The sequence below is a fragment of the Gorilla gorilla genome, chromosome 21, assembly GCF_029281585.2.
Source record: "Gorilla gorilla gorilla isolate KB3781 chromosome 21, NHGRI_mGorGor1-v2.1_pri, whole genome shotgun sequence".
Classification (NCBI taxonomy): Eukaryota; Metazoa; Chordata; class Mammalia; order Primates; family Hominidae; genus Gorilla; species Gorilla gorilla.
In genome coordinates this window covers 53908752-53928916 of record NC_073245.2, presented here as the reverse complement: position 1 = coordinate 53928916, position 20165 = coordinate 53908752, and the positions used below count along the sequence as shown (strand labels likewise).

Here is a 20165-nt window from a genome sequence, read left to right as displayed (position 1 = left end):
CCAAAAGCCCAGGTTCCATGAAAGATGTACTGACTTTTTAAAAATAAAAACTGGAGCCCAGAATCTGAAATCTGCACAGTTGATACTATCAAGCTCTGCAAATGATTCCTATGCTTACGGAAGTCTTCTAAGGCAAAGTATCTACCTCCTTACTGTGTGAGCTGCCTGCCCTTGGTCTTCATCCACCTTAGGATTCACATGGGCTTCCTGAGGATAAAAAGAGCCTGGACTGCTTGTTTGAGATAAAGTAGCTTCCCAAGGCCTTAACCTGGACCTACTGAGCGAGCATGTCCACGGGGAAGGCCAGCAGTATGTTATATATATTTAGCAAGCTCCCCAGGCAATTATTATCTTCAGAGAAGACTGAGAAACTCTGTTCAGTTATTCACAGCTAAAACTATCATAAGTGCCACCCTGGGGTCTAATTTAGGTTCTAACACTTAATCATTCTGTGCTTCACTTTCTATAAAATGGGCATAAATGTGCCTGCCTGGCAGAGCTGTTGTGAAGAATAGATACCGTACTAAATAGGATTAGAATTACCTGCTTACAACAAAAACAAAATAACAATGGCTTAAACAAGGGGGTTTATTTTTCTCTCAGGTCTAAGTCTAGAGGTAAGCAATCCAGAGTGGGTATGAGGTCCGGGAGGAAAGAGTCTTGCTGTTAGTCTGCCCTTTCATCAGTAACACATTGCCTCTTGACACAAAATGGCAACTGAGGCTGCCGCCATTTTGTCTATAGCCCTGGGTAAAGAGAAGAGAAGAAGGGATTCACCACCCAGGCAGGCCAGATCCCCTTAAGGGGAGTATCTGGAAGGTCCTCGTGATACTTCTGGTTTATATTGCATTGATCAGAACTTAGATACAGGCCCACACCTAGTTGCAAAGAAGGCTAGGATCTTTTCATTCAATATCAGGTCTTTGCCACCCCAAATAAATCAGGCTTCTGTTATTTAAAAAAAAAAAATACAAAAAAAAAAACAAAAAAAGAGGAAAATAAATATTGGTGTTTCAGCCAGGCTCAGTGGCTCACGCCTGTATTCCCGGCACTTTGGGAGGCCGAGGCAGGTAGATCAGCTAAGGTCAGGAGTTCAAGACCAGCCTGGCCAACATGGAGAAACCCCATCTCTACTAAAGATACAAAAATCAGTGGGGCATGGTGGTGTGCGCCTGTAGTCCTAGCTGCTTGGGAGGCTGAAGCACAAGAATCGTTTGAACCCAGGAGGCAGAGGTTGCAGTGAGCTGAGATCATGCCACTGCACTCCAGCCTTGGTAACAGAACAAGATTCTGTCTCAAAAAAAAAAAAATTGGTGTCTCAGTCACAAGAATGTGCCTCTGCAAACTTCTCACTGCAGGGAGCTGAGGGCACCAGCTGCTGTGCTTTAAAATCCACTGGCCACGCCTCCCCTGGAGATGCACCCCACCAATGACGGAGTGCTGAGTACAGAGTCAGACCCAGTCCTAACAGACAAGAGACTCCTTTGTTAGCTGACTTTGGCTCAAGGACTCCCTGAGGGTTTTGCAGAACCTTTGTTAGAATGCACCTTCCTTCAGAATGCCAACAACCCAGGCTTCTCTCCCTCTCTCCTTTTCTTGGGGCCGGTGGCTCTCCTGGCCTTCTCTAGCTCCCTCCCTCCTTCCTTTCACACAAGCATTTCCCCTTGTAAAACAACTGCATGTTTCATCCCATCTTGGTGTCCATCTCTCAAAGTAGCTAACAAAAATGGCAAAGCAATTCACAGTTCCCCGCACAGATTCAGTAATGCACATAACACTTGTGGAACTTGGTGATGGGAACGGAGTAGGCAATAAATAATAGCTATGCGGAGGGAGAAGGAGGAAGTAGTGCAGGGCCAACCATGGAGAAAGGAATGTTTTACTGAAAGGGAGGACACGAGGTCTGAGGCAAATCATTCTGTTTGATTCTCCTTCACCCCCAAAGTATCTCCATTATGGTAACATTTGGTTAACCACAGCACCAAAGTCAGTGTGAAGAGGGGAATATAGATTCAGGTAGTTGTCATATGCCTGTAATCGAGGCCAAAGCAGGAGGATCACTTGAAGCCAGGAGTTCAAGACCAGGCTGGGCAACAGGGGGAGACCCCATCTCTACAAAAAATACAAAAAATATCTGGGTGTGATGGCATGAACCTGCAGTCTCAGCTACTTGGGAGGCTGAGCGGGGAGGATCACTTGAGCCTGGGAGGTGGAGGTTGCAGTGAGCTGAGATCATGCCACTGTACTCCAGCCTGGGTGACAGAGAAAGACTATGTCTCAAAAAAAAAAATTGTCATCACAGTACAATTGAACTGGTATTAGTTCACCAATCATTTCAAGTCGCTTTTCAACAAAAACAAAGAGGAAAAAAAGCAGTAGCACAGGCCCCAAGACAAAATTGCACAAAATAAACCCAATGTCCTGAGCAACTCTAGTCCTCATACTGGAAAAACAGCGACCAGATTACTTGTGATGGTGATTAAGAACACTATTTCCATGAGAACCGTTCAGTGTGGAAGCAAAAGCACAATCTCTACACAAGTAATAAAGAGTTTCGGCTGGGTGCTTACACCTGTAATCCCAGCACTTTGGGAGGCCAAGGCGGGTGGATCACCTAAGGTCAGGAGGAGTTCAAAACCAGCCTGGCCAACATGGTGAAACCTCATCTCCACTAAAGTACAAAAATTGGCCTGGCATGATGGCGGGTGCCTGTAATCCAAGCTACTCAGGAGGCTGAGGCGGGAGAATCACTTGAACCCAGGAAGTATAGGTTGCAGTGAGCTGAGATCGCGCCATTGTACTCCAGCCTGGGTGAGAGAGCCAGACTCTGTCTCAAAAAAAAAAGAAAAAATTGGGAGGCTGAGGCGGGCGGATCACGAGGTCAGGAGATCCAGACCATGGTGAAACCCCATCTCTACTAAAAAATACAAAAAATCAGCCAGGCACGGTGGCGGGCGCCTGTAGTCCCGGCTACCTGGGAGGCTGAGGCAGGAGAACGGCGTGAGCCCAGGAGGCGGAGCTTGCAGTGAGCCGATATCACACCACTGCACTCCAGCCTGGGCGACAGAGTGAGACTCCGTCTCAAAAAAAAGAAGAAAAAATAGTAATAATAATAAAGAATTTCAAGGAGAAAACACAGGGTGAGAGAAGGTGCAGTGGGGGGCACAAAGTGGATTTGAATCTGTATATGACACAAAAGTTCCCTGGGACTTAACCAACGTCATGTACATGGAACATGGTAGGAACTTAATAAATGATGGTTACCCAGATACATGAATAGCTCACTCAAGGTTGTAGCTCACCACTCATAGATTCATCAAAGAAATATTTGTAGGCCGGGTGGGGTGGCTCATGACTGTAATCCCAGCACTTTGGGAGGCCAAGGCGGTTGGATCACGAGATCAGGAGATCAAGACCATCCTGGCCAACATGGCAAAACCCTGTCTCTACTAAAGATACAAAAATTATCCAGGCGTGGTGGCGTGTGCCTGTAGTCCCAGCTACTCAGGAGGCTGAGTCAGGAGAATCACTTGAACCCGGGAGGCAGAGGTTGCAGTGAGCCAAGATTGCACTCCAGCCTGGGCAACAGAGCAAAACTGTGTCTCAAAAAAAAAAAAAGAAAGAAAAAGAAAAGAAAGATTTGTAGAAAGCCTACCACGTGCCAGGTTCTGTGCTAGGCACCGATGATGTCACCATGAATAAGAAAGTTGAAGTCCTTGCCCCCACAGTCCTTCTTCAGAGAAATCTCCTTTGCAGACATTTTATATGGATCCCTCTACCTCTGTCTTTCTACATTCACAGACTGAATATGAGCCCATATCTATCAGACTTGAAGCCCCTATGGGCTGGTCCAAGGGTAGTATGTTATCCAAATTTATTAACATTAGTGTCACTAAGATTGCTATGCAACGCCCCACTGTGAAATTTGACTTGTCTTTTAAAAAATTAAATTAAATTAAACTAAAAGTTAAAAATAATGCCCACTTGAGTTGCTTCTGAAATATTCTCTTGGTCTCTGAAACCAAGTAGACTTACCCATGTAAAATTATCCTTGATGCAACCTTGGATTTCTATTGGCCTTTGTATTAGTCGTCTATTGTTGCTTAACAAATTATACCAAAACTTAACAGCTTAAAATAACAAGCATTTATTATCTCATAGAGCCAAGGAGTGACTTAGCTGAATGGCCTGGCTCATGGTCTCTCATGAGGTTTCTTGCCATTAAGGTGTTAGCCAGGGATTTAGTCTCTGAAGACTCGACTGAGGCTGGAGGATCTGCTCTCAAGGTGGTACTCTGACATGACTAATAAGGTGACACTGGCTGTTGACAGTAGGCTCAGTTCTCTACTACATGGGTCTCTCAAGACTCCTAATGACATGGTAGCTGGCTTTCTCTAGCATGACAGAAAGAGAGAGACAAAACCAGAGACAGAGTGACCAAGAGAGAAGCTATGATGTATTTTAACCTGATCTGAGAAGTGACATACCATAATTTCTCCTGTATTCTGTTTTTGGTGGGGTGTTTTTGTTTTTGTTTTTGTTTGTTTGTTCGAGACAGGGTCTTGCTCTGTCACCCAGGCTGGAGTGCAATGGCATGAACACAGCTCACTGCAGCCTCAACCTCCTGGGCTTAAGCAATTATCCCGCCTCAGCCTCCATAGTATCTGGGACTACAGACTCACACCACCATGCCTGGCTAGTTTTTGTATTTTTTATAGAGATGAGGTCTCATTTTGTTGTCCAGGCTGGTCTCGAATTCCTGGGCTCAAGCAATCCTCCTGCCTCGGCCTCCCAAAGTGCTGGGATTATAGGCATAAGCCACTATGCCCGGCCCTGCTTCTCCTGCATTCTGCTGGTGACGCAGACCATTGCTGCTGCTACATGGGAGGGGACCAGACAGGGTTTGAAAACCAGGAGGCAGGATCATTGGTGGCCCTCTTAGAAACTGGTTACCACAGTCTCCAAGAAGAACCCCCTCTCCCCCAAACTCCACCTAAACTCTGGAACAGGGAGGTGTGCAGATTTCACTGTTTCAAACTACGGAGGCCCACAACAAACAGTGAATTTACTCTGTCCTGGAAACTCATGTTTTAAGCCCAGTAGAACTGCTTTTCCTCAATTATACTTGAGCATCATGCCATAGGCCTGCATAAAAGGACATTATAAGGAACAGCTCCAATTAAGTCACCGCTGTATTGCATCACTGTTCAGTCAGCTGACCCACGGGAAAAATATCTCTTTGGTCTCAGGGTCAGGAAAAGTTGAGCTTCTCCCAAATATTTGTTTTTCTCACATAAAATCTAGAATTTTATTACCACTCACATTTCCCTCTTTACTTTGGCCATTTGGAAGCTCGGAGCCAAATGTGTAAGCCTTTGCTGGTGTTGATCTTTTTGAGCTAATGTCATTCTGGAGTCATTTCTTCCACTTGTTTTCTATTTTCTCCAACTACCTCAACTTTTTGTCTTACCCTTTTGTATATTTTGTACTTTTGTAATTCCCCTTAAAGCTTTTGTGGATTGAGATGGAGTTTAAATACACAATAAAATTAGTTTTTGCCCAAAAGACTGATGACCTGCATGTGCCATCTAGTGGTGAGAGAGACAACTGCCAGAATAGAAACCTCCCTGATTTTTCAGATGTGTTTTAGATGGGAGAGTGGTGAGTAGTGGGCAAGGGAAGAGGAGGGAGACCGGGCCCCCTCTGTGTGCTTTGTCAGGAAATTGAAACTGCTGAGGATTAAAGAGCCTCTAGGCAGGGCCAAGGAGCAGGTGATTCAATGGCTGGAACTGAAGATGATTTATTGGAATCTGAAGAAACAATCAAAAAATAGTGAAGAATGAGGAAGGCACTGGAAGTGGAAGGGTTAAGAAAAAAAAACTGTTAGTAAAAGTAAACAATGAAAATGGACCTGATTCAAGCAAGTAATCACTTGAAAGGTGCTTAATGTAGGTTGATCGCAGATGTGACCAGCCATTTTTTAAACATTCACATTAACTGTAGAAAGAAGCTTAGAGTCCAATGTTTTTATTTTACTTGAGAGAAAACTGGGGCACAGAAGCATTGAGCATCTTGTTCAAGGTCATACAGCCTGTGAGCCCCAGGTCCAGGGTAACTCCTAGACCAGTCCTCTTTCCCCAGCACCACCCTACTCCTAACTGTATGTAGCAGATGCTCATTTGGGCTTTCATTTTGCACACAGGGTTTCAAAAGAAAAATGAGGTCATTACATAAAAATGCTGGATCCAGCATATTTTCAATGAATTATTACTAGCTGGTTTTGTAGCTACCCCCTTGACCTACCCCCAAAATGTCAGGGTGGTGGTTCAAAGCACTGGCTTCGTTAATCTTCACCATGTGGCAAGTCATCAGTTCACAATGATAGAGAAGGATTCCAGAAGCCAATGGCAGTAGGTGAGGGAGCCCCAATCTGGGGAAGAGAAAGTAAATTCACTCATCTACCATGTTAACCCAGCATCTGCTCTGGGCCAGGTTCTAGGCAGTTTGCTGGGGTGGCAATATCAACAATGCACTGGCCATGTCTGGAGCTATATGTATCCCATCTCCCTGTACCCTGACCTGTGTTCTTGGACACAACTTCAGCTAAAACTGAGGCATAGCTTGGATCTGGAGGGCCCTTGAAGACCTAGCCCAGGGATCTGTAGTCTCAAGTTGAATGTCTTGGAAACAGCCTGAAGTCAGGAACCAATGAGGGGGGTGGAGATACTGTCTAAAAAGGAACTTGAGACATTCCCATACTGGAAAGCACAAATATGGAACATTTTAATCATCTGAAAGAGTTCTATTAAACAGCACTGGCCAAGAGTGCCCTTTCCTGGATTTTCTGCTCCTCTGAGTCCTACCAGTTCTCCTAAGCCCTTCAGCAGCTGATATCAGCAGAGACTGATATGAGTCACTGATTCCTGGAAAAGACAGAACTCTGGTACAATGGCTGTTCCAAGTTGATGTCCTCAGAGGTACAAATGACACACCAGAGACAGAGGGCATCTGAAGTTGTTTCTTAAACTATCCGGGCTTCTGTGCTAGTAACAGGTGCCAGATGGGGCAAAAAGAACAGAAGGAATATTGAGGGGCTCAACCTTTGAGATCAGAAAGACCCAATTTCCTACTGAGGTTCTCCATTACTAGTTGGGTAATCTTTAGGCAAAGCCTTTGGGCACCAGTTTTCTTACCAGCAAAAACTGAGAACTATGATTGTCACAAAGATTAAATGAGACAGTGGATGAGACAGTATCTGGCTCATGGGTAAGTGTAGATTTTTTACTCATCTCTTCTTGCGCCCTTTTGGATGCTAATTTCCACTCTGCCAAGGATGAGAACCACATGTCACCTTCTCATCAGGTGACAAGTGGAGGCTAGTCATGGCTAGCTGTTCCACTCATTCTTTTAATGAATATTTGTTATGAAAACAGCAATGGCCAGGTGTGGTGGCTCACATCTGTAATCCCAGCACTTTGGGTCACCTGAGGTCAGGAGTTTGAGACCAGCCTGACCAACATGGTGAAACCCCATCTCTACTAAATACAAAAAATTAGCTGAGCGTGGTAGCTCATGCCTGTAATCCAGCTACTTGGGAGGCTGAGGCAGGAGAATCACTTGAACCCGGGAGGCGGAGGTTGCAGTGAGCCAAGATTGCACTGGACTCCAGCCTGGGTGACGGAGCAAGAATTTGTCTCAAAAAAAAAAAAGAAAAGAAAGAAAGAAAAGAGCAACTGCCAGCCCTTGTGTTCTGCATCATACAACGATAGAAAACACGTCCCCAAGAGGAGGAGCTCACTGTCTCTTGGGAAAGATTGGTAGGCAAACCAATAGTTACATAGCAGGGGGACAAGAAGTGAATTGAGAGTGCACAAGGAGAGCACAGAGGTGATGATATTTCAGCCAAGACAAAGTGTGAATAGAAGTTTGCCTGATCAGCAAGCACATAGGAGAGGGCATGCCAAGCAGAGGTAACAGAACTTGCAAAAAAGGAAGACTGGAAAGTGAGGTAAATCCAGTTACGAAGGTCTCTGAGCACTGTGCTGAGGAGTTTGAGCTAAAACTTGTAGGGGACACAAAGCCTCTAAAGGAAAGTAAAGTCATCATATTTGAGTACTGAAAATATTCCTATACTGCCAGTGTGGATATGGTTTAGAAGAGGCAAGACTAGGCTGGGTGCAGTGGCTCACACCTGTAATCCCAGCACTTTGGGAGGCCCAGGCGGGTGGATCACCTGAGGTCAAGAGTTCGAGACCAGCCTAACCAACATGGAGAAACCCCGTCTCTACTAAAAATACAAAATTAGCCGGACATGGTGGCGCATGCCTATAATTCCAGCTACTCATGAGGCCGAGGCAGGAGAATCGCTTGAACCTGGGAGGTGGAGGTTGCGGTGAGCCAAGATTGTGCCACTACACTCCAGCCTGGGCAACAAGAGTGAAACTCTGTCTCAAAAAAAGAAAAGAAAAGAAGAGGCAAGACTGGTAAAAGGAAAGCCAGTCACAATTTGTTCCACTCTCCCCTACTTCACTGTGTTCCAATCACAAGGGACTTCTCTGAGTTCCTTGAATTGCAAAACACCAAGCTCTTCCCCGCTCAGAGCCTTTGCACTTGCTGATCCCTCTGCCTGGACTACTCTTCTCTTGGCTGTTACACAGCTTCCTTCTTCTCGGCCTTCTTCAAGCATTTCAGACCAAACATTTCTTTCTTTCCGTAATCAATCTAATGTATCAATTTTCCTCCATTATTCTCTCTTGTAGCATCCTGGGGGTGGGGGTGTTCTATTTATCGCAATTTGACATTTTATTCTTATTTGTATTATGTGATCAATAACTGTCTTCCCCATTAGGCTGTAAACACCATGAAGGTAAGGTTGTGTCTGCCCCTGTTCAACACCATGTCCCAGCACCCAACACAGTGCCTGGCACGGTGCTAACACTCAATAAACACTGGATTTATGAGGCTGTGAGTACAGCCGAGATGATCATGGCTTAACCAAGTAAGCAGCAGCAAACCTGGGAAAAAGAAACTAATGCTACACGAAGTAAACAGGATAGGTCTTGAGGCAGAATATGGCCTGGAGGCAGGGAACTTAAGGACTTGCTAGAATTAAATCAAATGAAACACTTCAGCTATGATAAGACATATCCTTTTTATTTATTTATTTATTTATTTATTTATTTATTTTTTATTTATTTATTTGAGTCTTGCTCTGTCGCCCAGGCTGGAGTGCAACGGTGCGATCTCGGCTCACTGCGACCTCTGCCCGGTTCAAGCGATTCTCCTGCCTCAGCCACCAGGGGATTACAGGCGCATGCCACCACGCCCAGCTAATTTATTTTTATTTTTATTTTTAGTAGAGATGGGGTTTCACCATGCTGACCAGGCTGGTCTCGAATTCCTGACCTCAGGTGATCCGCCCGCCTTGGCCTCCCAAAGTGCTGGGATTACAGGTGTAAGCCACAACTCCCCGCCGAAATATCCTCTTTATTTACATAGGGCATACAATGCCTTTGTAACTTTTAGCCTATTCATTTACATAGGGCATACACCAACTAACTAATGGAAACCTCTAGAGGGTATTTAACCCCCAGAAAATTCTATAACAGCGATCGTGAGCCCCCATGCTCAGCCTGCTCCCACCCTGTGAAATGTACTTTCGTTTTCAATAAATCTCTGCTTTTGTTGCTTCATTATTCCCTTGCTTTGTTTGTGCCGTTTTGTCCAATTATTTGTTCAAGACACCAAGAACCTGAACACCCTCCACTGGTAACAGTTTGAGACAAGTATCAGAATCAGTTCCACCTGTACCGAGTTCTAACTGCACTTCTAGCTGTATAGCCTGGGCAGGTCAACCACCTTTTATCCACCATGCGCTCCGTATTCCCCTCGTAAAATGATAACGACACCCTTGCAGCTTGGCTCAGCGAATGTCCTCAAACGCACAAACAACGCTAGGGCTGGGACCGAGGGTTCTGAGGGCCCAAATGAGCACACCCGGAAGAGCAGCAGCCGCTCCTCGAGGGCGGAAGTCACAGCCTGATCTAAGTACGGAGGGTAAAATGGATCCCCCATATGCGCAGCGCCATGGTCCTTTGTAACCTCATAAAGCGTCCGATGAGCAGCAGGGGCTGGAGGATAATTTAGGGCCAATATCATTTGTTTCTTTTACATTATTTCGCCATTTCTCAGAATTCTAAAATTTGTTTAATCGAAATATCAGCTTGAGGGATGCTGAAACCTGTACAGAGTAAAAGAAGAATCTCCGCCGAGGGATAACCAAGAGGGAGAGATGGGAAAACGTTCATGCGCAGCACCCCCTGGCGGAAGGGAGGAGCTGGTGTGGAAGATCCGCGCAGCCCCGCCTCTTTCGCGCTGGTTCCAGTCCCACTTGGGACCCCCCACCCCCCGGGAGTGCTAGCGGGACTCGGAGACCTTCACGTTACTACATTGCCCAGGGGACCCCCGAGGCCGGCCTGGTTCTCCTCACAAAGGGAGGGGCCGAGCCGTGACTCGCTTCCTCGCCTCGAAATGCGGGTTGTTTTAATCGAGCAGGTTTCGCCCTTCCCCATCAGCCTGTGAAGCTCCCAAAAACGTTCGGCCAACGGCACCAGTCCCATCTAATGAGCCAGAAGGAAGTAGGCGCCGCAAAGCCCCCTGCGAAATGTAGTTTCCAGGAAGACTTCTGGGAAACAGAGTCCGAGGCAGGCGACAGAGCGCTCTTGCAGCCAAATAGAGCCGGGCTAGGGGCGCGTCACGTAACCTGTGCAGCCAACTGTTGCGAGACGTGGCCTTTGCCTGAGCTGCTGTTAGGAGAGGTGCTCAGGTCTGGGGAGTAGCTCCTGCCATCGCCTGGACTCGACTTCTGGACTGGCCTCCAAAAGTCGACACAGTCCCTGCGTCTTCCCTATTTCCCAAACCGGCGCTGACCTCATATTTGCATACACTGAAACTTGTGGCTCTCCTTGACTTGGGGTGGTAGGCTCTATAGGACCTCACCATGTTCTCTTACCCATGGTTTCTGCAGCAGCCAAAATGATCCACTCCATGTGCTTTAGAGCCTTAGGGAATAAACCATTAATCAAGTCATTTGATTGCCTCATCTTTGAGGACCTTTTTCACTACCTGTTCACACTCCTTGTGCTCACCAATGACTGTCCCTCAGAAACTTAAGTCCTGGGACCCTTCTGCATTCTATTAGTCTTCTCCTAGTTTCATTTCTTCTCCTAGCCAACCTAGATCCTAAGAATCCTCTCCTGCCTTATTTCCTTCTGTAACAACCTCAAATCTTGGATTAATACAGTTGTCTAATTTTGGGTCTACTAGGTGCAACTGGAGGGGAGGAATACATCTCCTAAGCTCACAGGTTGGTGCCACTAAAATCAAGGTTTCAGACTTCAACTAAGCCCTAAATTCAACCAGCTGGTTACAGCACTGTGGGGAAGGAGGCTAACCAATAGAGGAAAGGGATTTGCTGCCAAGAGTCCTGGTGGAAATACAAGGCTTTGGAAGGACTATCTTTATTGCCTCCCACCTCACCCCTACACTTCATGTTTGTACTAGAATGGCATGAGAATGAAATGTAGAACTGATGCAGGCAAACCCAAAAACTGGGGCTCAGCTTGGGAGGGTTCTTGGCTTCACTCAGGAAAGAATTCAAGAGTGAGCCAACAGTAAAAGAAAGCAAGTTTATTTGAGCAACATGTACAGGAAAATGGCTGCTCTGTAGATAGAGCAGAGCTATCCCATAGGCAGAGTGGCACTCATGGACTAGCTATCTTTATATTCACTCTTAATTATATGCTTAATAAGGAACAGGTTATCCACAAACTTTCTAGAAAAGGGGCAGGGAGCTCCTGGAACCATATAAAGTAACTTCAAGATGTTGCCATGGAATTTGTAAAGTGTCATGCACTTGTGGGAGTGTCTTTGTGCGAATGTAGTAAAACTCCTAGTCCTAGCTGGTTTGGGCTGGTTTATTTGCTACATCCTGTCCTGATCAGCAGGGTTATGACCAGTGCTCAGAAAACAAGCCCTGCTGATCTGCTACCTCATTACCCCTTCAGAGATTATATACTCCTCTTTGATCGTAAAGGGTTGTAGAAGGATGGAGGTCCATCCTCTGTCACTGCCTCCTTACTGATTTTGTGGGCATAGTGTCCTCCTCTTGTGCCTGTGGGGACTTATGAGAAACAGGTTTAATTCCAGACAAGTGTACCCAGCTAGTGACTCCCTAAAGTTTAACAGCAGTGGGGATGCTTAACAATGCCTGGTAGGGTACCTTCCATTTTGGTTATAATTGATCCTCAGGGGATCCTTCTTCCCAAGTTTTTAATAGGACTCTGTCTCCTGGTTGAACAGGGGAGCTATTTTTTTCGTTTGTGAAAAAGGGAAATACCTTATTTCCATATTCTTGAAGGGCCTTTTGAACCTGGTCTAAGTTAATATGAGTAAGCATTCTATGTGTCTCCTCATCAAACAGGAAGTCTTAAGTTAAAAAAGGGCCCCCCATAGGCCATTTCAAATGGGCTAAGTTTTAAGGTTCCCTTCAGAGCCATCCTTATGCACAAAAGGGCCATGGAAAGGAGAGAGACCCAGGTCTCTGAGGTCTCCTGACAGTTTTGCTAATGTCCTATTTAAAACATGATTGTCTTTTTCTACCTTACCTAAGGATTGAGGCCTCTAGGAGGAGTGAAGATGATAGATAATGCCTAAGGCTGAGGAAACCTGCTGGGTCACCTTAGCTGTGAAGGAAGGTCTCTTATCACTTTGCAAATATTTTGGTAATTCAAAACTTGGGATGATTTTTTTTAAATAACAATGTGGACACTTCCAGTGCTTTTTCTGTCCTTGTGGGGAAAGCTTCTATCCACCTGATGAAATTGTTATAAGTACTAGCAAATACTTCAGTCCTCTGTATACAGTGGCATCTGGGTGAAACCTATTTGCCAGTCTTCCCCCGTGCAGGTTTGAATAGGGGTGGGGGTATAGGGTGGCTTCCTGAGTTGTTACAGGCACAGAGTTCACAGGCCCTGGTGGCCCTTTTTATAGTCTGGAAGAGCCCCTGCTATTCCAGAATAGGTAAGTCCCTGCCTAACCCCGATGTTAAATGGTTTACTGATGGGAGTAGCTTTATTCATGAGAGAGAGTAAAGAAGGCAGGCCAACAAGAAGTTATTGAGGCCAAAGCTTTACCTCCTCAGACTTCTGCTAAAAAAGTGGAATTAATCACTCTAATTAGGGATCTCTGATTGGGAAAAGACTTGAGTCAATATATTTACTGATTCAAGGCACAAAAATCGCTTGAGCCCTGGAGTGGAGGTTGCAGTGAGCCGAGATCATGCCATTGCACTCCAACTTGGGCTACGCGGTGAGAATCCATCTCAAAAAAAAAGTATATGTGTGTGCATATATATGTGTGTGTGTGTGTGTGTGTGTGTATGTGTGTGTGTAAACCATTTAACATCAGGGTTAGGAAAGGACTTATCTTTAAGGTCAAGCCTGCTAGAGTAGGTCTGTTCCATGGTTTCCTCCATTCTTGGGACATGGAGTCCAGCAACAGAGTAGCAGGATTTAAAACCTGACATACTTTAAGGGTAAACTCTTGGGTGTGGAGCAGAGGGATCTAATATTTGAGCAACTGACTCCCTGGTAGCCATTAATGTCCTTTTGCTCTAGGACCTAGTGTACTTGATTGAGGAGAGAAAGTAATGACATCTAATTTTTGTCCCAGGGAAGACTTCATGGCTTTTTTTTTTTTTTTTTTTTTTTTGAGACGGAGTCTTGCTCTGTTGCCAGTCTGGAGTGTAGTGGCATGATCTTGGCTCACTGCAACCTCCGCCTCCTGGGTTCAAGCAATTCCCCTGCCTCAGCCTCCTGAGTAGCTGGGACCTGGGACCACAGGCACATGCCACCACACCCGGCTAATTTTTTTGTATTTTAGTAAAGATGGGGTTTCACCATGTTGGCCAGGATGGTCTTGATCTCCTGACCTCGTGATCCACCCACCTCGGCCTCCCAAAGTCCTGGGATTACAGGCACGAGCCACCGTGCCTGGCTGACTTCCTGGCTTCTTCTACCAATAGAATGGTGGTGGCCACAACTCACAAGCATCCTGGCCGTCTGGCCACCACCTGATCTAGCTTTTTAGAAAAATAAGCCCTGGTCTAGGATTATTCCCTAGCCTTTGAGTTAGAACACCCAAAGCTGTCCCTTGTTTTTCAGCCACATAGAGAGTGAAAGGTTTTTCTAAGTTTGGGAGTCACAAAGCAGGGGCCATTCCCAGATTTTCTTTTAAGGTTAGGAATGCCTGTTGGCAGGTTCCATTCCAGTTCAAAGGCTCGTGATCATTCCCTTTTAGAGCTTCATAGAGTGGTTTTGCTATGACCCCAAACCAGGGAATCCAGATATGGTAGAATCCACCCATTCCCAAAAAGGTTCTTAACTGTTTCTTAGTCTGATGGCACTGCAGTGCCAGAGTGGTCTCTTTTCATTCCTGGCTATTGTCCTTGTTCCAGGAATAAGCATGTATCCCAAGTATTTAACCTTTTGCACAGAAGTCTGGGCCTTGTGGGAGAATACCCGATACCCTTATTTTCCCAAGAAAGTAAGGACCTGAATTATATTTTTATCAGAGTCGTCCCTAGTAGGGCTGGAAATTTATAGGTCATCCACATATTTTAGGAGGGATCAATTCATTAACTGTAGTTCTCTTAATTATTTTGCCAATGCATCCCCAAAGAGATGAGGACTGACCCTAAAACTTTGGGAAAAGACATTCCAGGTAAACAGAGATGTAGCATGAGCATCTGGATCAGTCCATTCAAAAGCTAAAATATACTAGGAGTCTGGGCGCAAAGGTATAAAAAGGAAAGCATCCTTTAAGTCTCATACCATGAATCAATTAGCATGTTCAGAGACTTAGGTCAATATTGTATAAGGGTTAGGAACTATTGGGTGGACTGGAACTAATGCCTCATTAACTCCCTTCAGATCCCGAAGAAATCTGTATTTCTCACTTGGTTTCTTTACAGGCAGGATGGTAGTATTACATGGGGACTGACAGGGTTGTAATAATCCTTACTTTAGAAACTTTTCTATCTGGGGCTGTATCCCCGCTTTTGCTTCAGGTCTCAAAGGATATTGTTTTTCCCATGGGTAAAACATTAACAGCTCTATCAGGAACTTCTTTGTCCCAAACAGAAGAGTCTACTTGAGAAGTAATATGCGGTGGAAGGAAGGTCTTTTCTTTACCTGTAGTAAGTCAAGTACTTAGAGCTAGAAGTAGTGCCCCTTCCCAGCCTATTGCCTTTTTGTGGGGCTCTCCAAATTGAACTGTGGCCTGTAATTGGAAAAGTAAGTCTCTTCCCAGTAAAGGAATACTGCACTGAGACATAAGCTAGAACATGTGGGAAAACATATGATCGCCTACAGTGCAACCAAGGGGATGGGTGAATCTCTTAATTTTTGGCTGGCTATCAATCATGTACCTTGTACAAGGTGGTACTCTTGTACCACCAGTATGGTACGAGAGTAGGAAGACAGTGGCCCTGAGAAATGGGTCAGAACTGAGAAGGCTGCTCTCATATCCAATAAGAACTCAGTATTCTTACCTGCCACATCAAGAGTTACCCAAGGCTCCTCTGTGGAGATGGTAAGGTGTCCAATGGGAGCCATGGGGAACCTCAGGTCCCGTCAGTTCTCTGTTGTCTTGGCCATTATGGGTTTGAGTGGCCCAGATTCCCCTTGGAGCCTGAGGCAGTCCCTTTTCCAATGGCCCTCTTGCTTATGGTAGGCACACTGATTCTGGCTCAGGGGCCAGCAAGTTGGGGGCTATCGTCTGGGCAGCCCAGACACCAATCTTGCAACACTTCCCTGGGATGAATAACCTTGAGGCAGCAGGTGGCTTAAGGCAGCCACTAACAATTCGGCTTTTTGGCTTTTTATTTTGGTTTTCTCTGCTTCCTCTGCTCTGTCCCTGTTGTTGTAAACCCAATGGCCATGTACAAGAGTTGACTCACGGGAGTTTGAGGTCCCATTTCTGCGTTTTGTAACTTCCTCATAATGCCAGGGGCATATTAAGTAATTAAATGCATACCTAGGAGAGCTCACCCTTCCAGGGAGTTTGGGTCTACACTTAGCATATTTCCTGCTTGCCTCAACCAAACTGTCCTGAAATAGAGTGAGATTTTTGTCCTTCCTCGGAGTTACTTCTCTAACCTTGTTGTAATTAACTGGCTTAACCACACACTTTTCCATACCTCCTGTTAAACAAGTTACCATGTGATTTCTGTGTTCAAGATCTTGGGAACCCCTCTGGTAATCCCACTGAGGGACCAGATCTAGATATGCATCTCCCCTCACATGATAAATGGCATGACCTTAGTTACCAGTTGCCACTCCATTTGCATATTCATGAGCAGTACCCAGAATCCTTTGTTTCTCCTCTACAGTACAGCAGGTAGACAATAATATTTGCAAGTCATGCCATGTTAAGTCAAAGGACACGATCAACTGAACAAATTTCTCCGTAAACTTTCCTGGATCCTCTGAAAACCAACCAAATTTCTCCTTGCATAAAGTCAAATCAGACAAAGAAAAAGGCACATGGCTGAGCACAGCGGCTCACACCTGTAATCCTAGCACTTTGAAAGGCCAGGACGGGCATATCACTTGAGTCTAGGACTTCAACACCAGAGTCAGGCATCCCAGAGTCAGGACAACAGGGGACCTCTCAAAATTAGAAAAGAAGGGGTTAAAAACAAACACGGAAAGTGTCTTGCCTTACATTGAACAGAAACAATTGCCCAAATATCTAAAGGAAAGACCACAAATGCAACAACAAAATAAGTGTAAAAGTAAAATGGCGGTCATTAGCCACTAAAGAGAAAAAGGAAGGTCCAGGAGAAAGGGTGACAAGGACATGCCAGGCCTGCTGCCATTCGGGACACTCAGATAATGGGGGACAATGAGCTACCAAGCCAGAGACTCAGTTCCCATTTCCTGGCTCACCCAAAAAGGTCAATATTGAGGGGGAACAAAGGGAAGACTGACCTTTGTGTGTGGAAGTCAAATGGTGCCAATCTGTCTTTATTTGGGGTTTGGGTGAAGGTTTCCCTCAGGTTCCCTTGTCTTGTGAGTTGCCAGGAAAGATGACGGCTCTGAAAAGAGTCCTTTAGGCGCAGTTCGACAGTGCAAACTGCCCTAGAGTTACAGCTTCATAGTGTTACAGCTCCACAACTCTGATCTGTACTGAGTCACTTTGTCCCATTCATCTTGTTCCCATTGTTTGTCCCATCTGGGTCACCAGGCTGATACAGGCAAATCCCGAAATTGGGGCTCAGCTCAGGAGGATCCTTGGATTCACCCAGGAAGGAATTCAAGAGTGAGCTGACAATGAAAGAAAGCAAGTTTATTTGAGCAACAGTGTACAGCCAAGTGACTGCTCCATAGACAGAGCAGGGCCATCCCATAGACAGATTGGTCCGGAGTAGCACTTGTGGATTGCTGGCTACCTATATTTATACCCATTCTTAATTATTTGCTAAATAAGGGGTGGGTTATTCACAAACTTTATGAAAAAAGGGAATAGAGTTCCCAGAATTATATAAGATAACTTCCAGGTCATTGCCATGGCATTTGTAAACTGTCATGGTACTGATAGAAGTGTCTTATGCAAGTGCATTATAATTGCTGGTCCTACCTGGCTTTGGCCAGTTTCTTTGCTACCTACCATTTAGATAGACAGGGTCCTGACCAGTGCTCAGAAAACAGTCCTGCTGATCGCCTACCTCAAAACAAACCAAAACATTAATTGTGAGAATATTCTAGAAAGACAAGTTGGTAAGAAAGAAGATACTGTAAAGACTCAAACAGAAATGTAACATAACATGTAAAGAATGAAATAAGAAATAGCAATGAAACACAGCAAAGATGCTAAATCGGTGTAAGTTAAGAGTTAAATGAACCCAGAGAACAAATGATAAAGTCCTTTAAAAAGCACTATGATGGAAAGAATGGGGTGTTCCTGGTGGAAGGCCTGGCACAGGTAGTGTTTTGTTAGCTTTCCAGAAAGATTAAAAGATTATGCCCAAAGTATTCCCTTGAGAAGTGGCAGGTGTAAGAGGACTCTGGAAATCAGTAAGTAATCCAGCTTCAAAAAAACAATTTTTAAAAAGGAGTCTCTTCTTGAGGAGAAATGGAGATCCAAAACAGATGTTCGAGCACATCAGAGGCCCCTACTGTTCTGCATCTGCAGAGGCAGAATCTTATGCAGTCTGGGCTCCTGTTGTCACCGAGGCCATTAAGCCATCTCTGAGCACCGCTGGGGGGCCACGCACAGCCTGAACCCTCTCCGGGAGTGTGCTGCCAAGCACTGGAGAGGAGATTTAGTTTGGTTTTATTCTTATCATGATCATGTTTTATTAATTTATATCTTTCATTCCTCTATAACATGAGGTCCATTTGTCATCCATGAAATACCTTAGGCCAGATATATACTGTTTTCACATACCATGTAATATTTGATACGATTAAGAAAAGCCGTGCTTGCTTTGGCAGCACAAACACTAAAATTGGAACAGTGCAGAGATTAGCACATGGCTCCTGTACAAAGATGACACACAAATTCATGAAGCATAAAAAAGAAAGAAAAGAAAAGCAGTAAACTGGTGAGTTAACAGTTAACTGGAAAAGGTATCGCTTTGAAGGCAATTCAATTTATTACCCTTCTACATATCAACCTTACCACCTGATTCTAAATTTAAATACTTGCTGTTTACCAACAGGAAATTACAACTCCATTTACATGTGTCTCTGGGGAAACAGCATGCAAAGAATGGCTACATCTTCTTTATATATGCAAGGCAAATATCTGGAACAAAACAAAACAATTCTGGAATCCCACATGACATTAATATTTTAGGAGTAGATCACAAGATCCCCAAAGAACAACAACAAAAAAAAAACTTCACATTATAGAAAAAGAAATCACATACACATCAATTTTGAGTAAGATAGAGCAATATATCTCAAACTACTTGTGCAAAACCAGTTGGTTTTTTGTTCATTTTAATTCGTTTCAACCAATACTTTTGAGAAATAAGAGTTTGTTTCTAGAAAAAAATGATAATACAGTAAATTATAGAATACAAAATACAAGTCTCACTTTTTAAATTATTGATTCAGCATAAATAAAATCACTCTAAAATTGCAGTAAAAGTTCCCAAACACTTAGGCTCAGTTCTCTATTTAGTTGATGGCAGACCAGATCAACCCACACTTGTCCAAGGACCATATTTTGAATACACTGAGATAAAGCATCTAAAAATGGAGATCTTAGCCCAGCACGGTGGCTAACCCTCCTAGTCTCAACTACTCAGGAGGCTGAGGCAGGAGGATCTCTTGACCCCAGGAGTACAGGCTGCAGTGAGCTATCATAACACCACTGTACTCCAGCCTGGGCGTCAGAGCAAGACTCTGTCTCTTTTTGTTTTGTTTTATTTTGAGACAGGGTCTCGCTCTGTCACTCAGGCTGGAGTTCAGTGGTGCGATCTCGGCTCACTGCAACCTCTGTCTCCTGGGTTCAAGCAATTCTCCTGCCTCAGCCTCCCAAGTACTGGGATTACAGGTGCCTGCCACCACACCGGTCTAATTTTTGTATTTTTTTTGTAGAGACAGGGTTTCACCATGTTGCCCAGGCTGATCTCGAACTCCTGAGCTTAAGCTATCCACCCGCCTCGGCCTCCCAAACTGCTGAAATTACAGGCATGAGCCACTGTGCCTGGCAGATACCCTGTCTCTTAAAAAAAAAAATGAAAAATGAAAAAGTCATAAAAATGGAGATTTTCCAGGCCAGGCGCGGTGGCTCACGCCTGTAATCCCAGCACACTCAGAGGCTGAGGTGGGCGGATCACCAGGTCAGGAGATCAAGACCATCCTGGCTAACACGGTGAAACCCTGTCTCTACTAAAAATACAAAAAAATTAGCCGGGCATGGTGGTGGGTGCCTGTAGTCCCAGCTACTTGGTAGGCTGAGGCAGGAGAATGGTGTGAACCCAGGAGGCGGAGATTGCAGTGAGCGGAGATCGTGCCACTGCACTCCAGCCTGGGCAAGAGAGCGAGACTCTGTCTTCCAATCAATAGAAAAAGAGGGAATCTTCCCTAACT

The 20165-nt window shown here is 44.9% G+C and overlaps 1 non-coding gene across 1 annotated transcript; it reads left to right on the top strand.

The window, feature by feature from the left end:
• Positions 1–18541: 18541 nt before the first annotated feature.
• LOC115931748 (U6 spliceosomal RNA) lies at positions 18542–18647 on the top strand. The gene has a single exon (XR_004068205.1). It is a non-coding gene; the product is annotated as a U6 spliceosomal RNA (small nuclear RNA).
• Positions 18648–20165: the final 1518 nt, after the last annotated feature.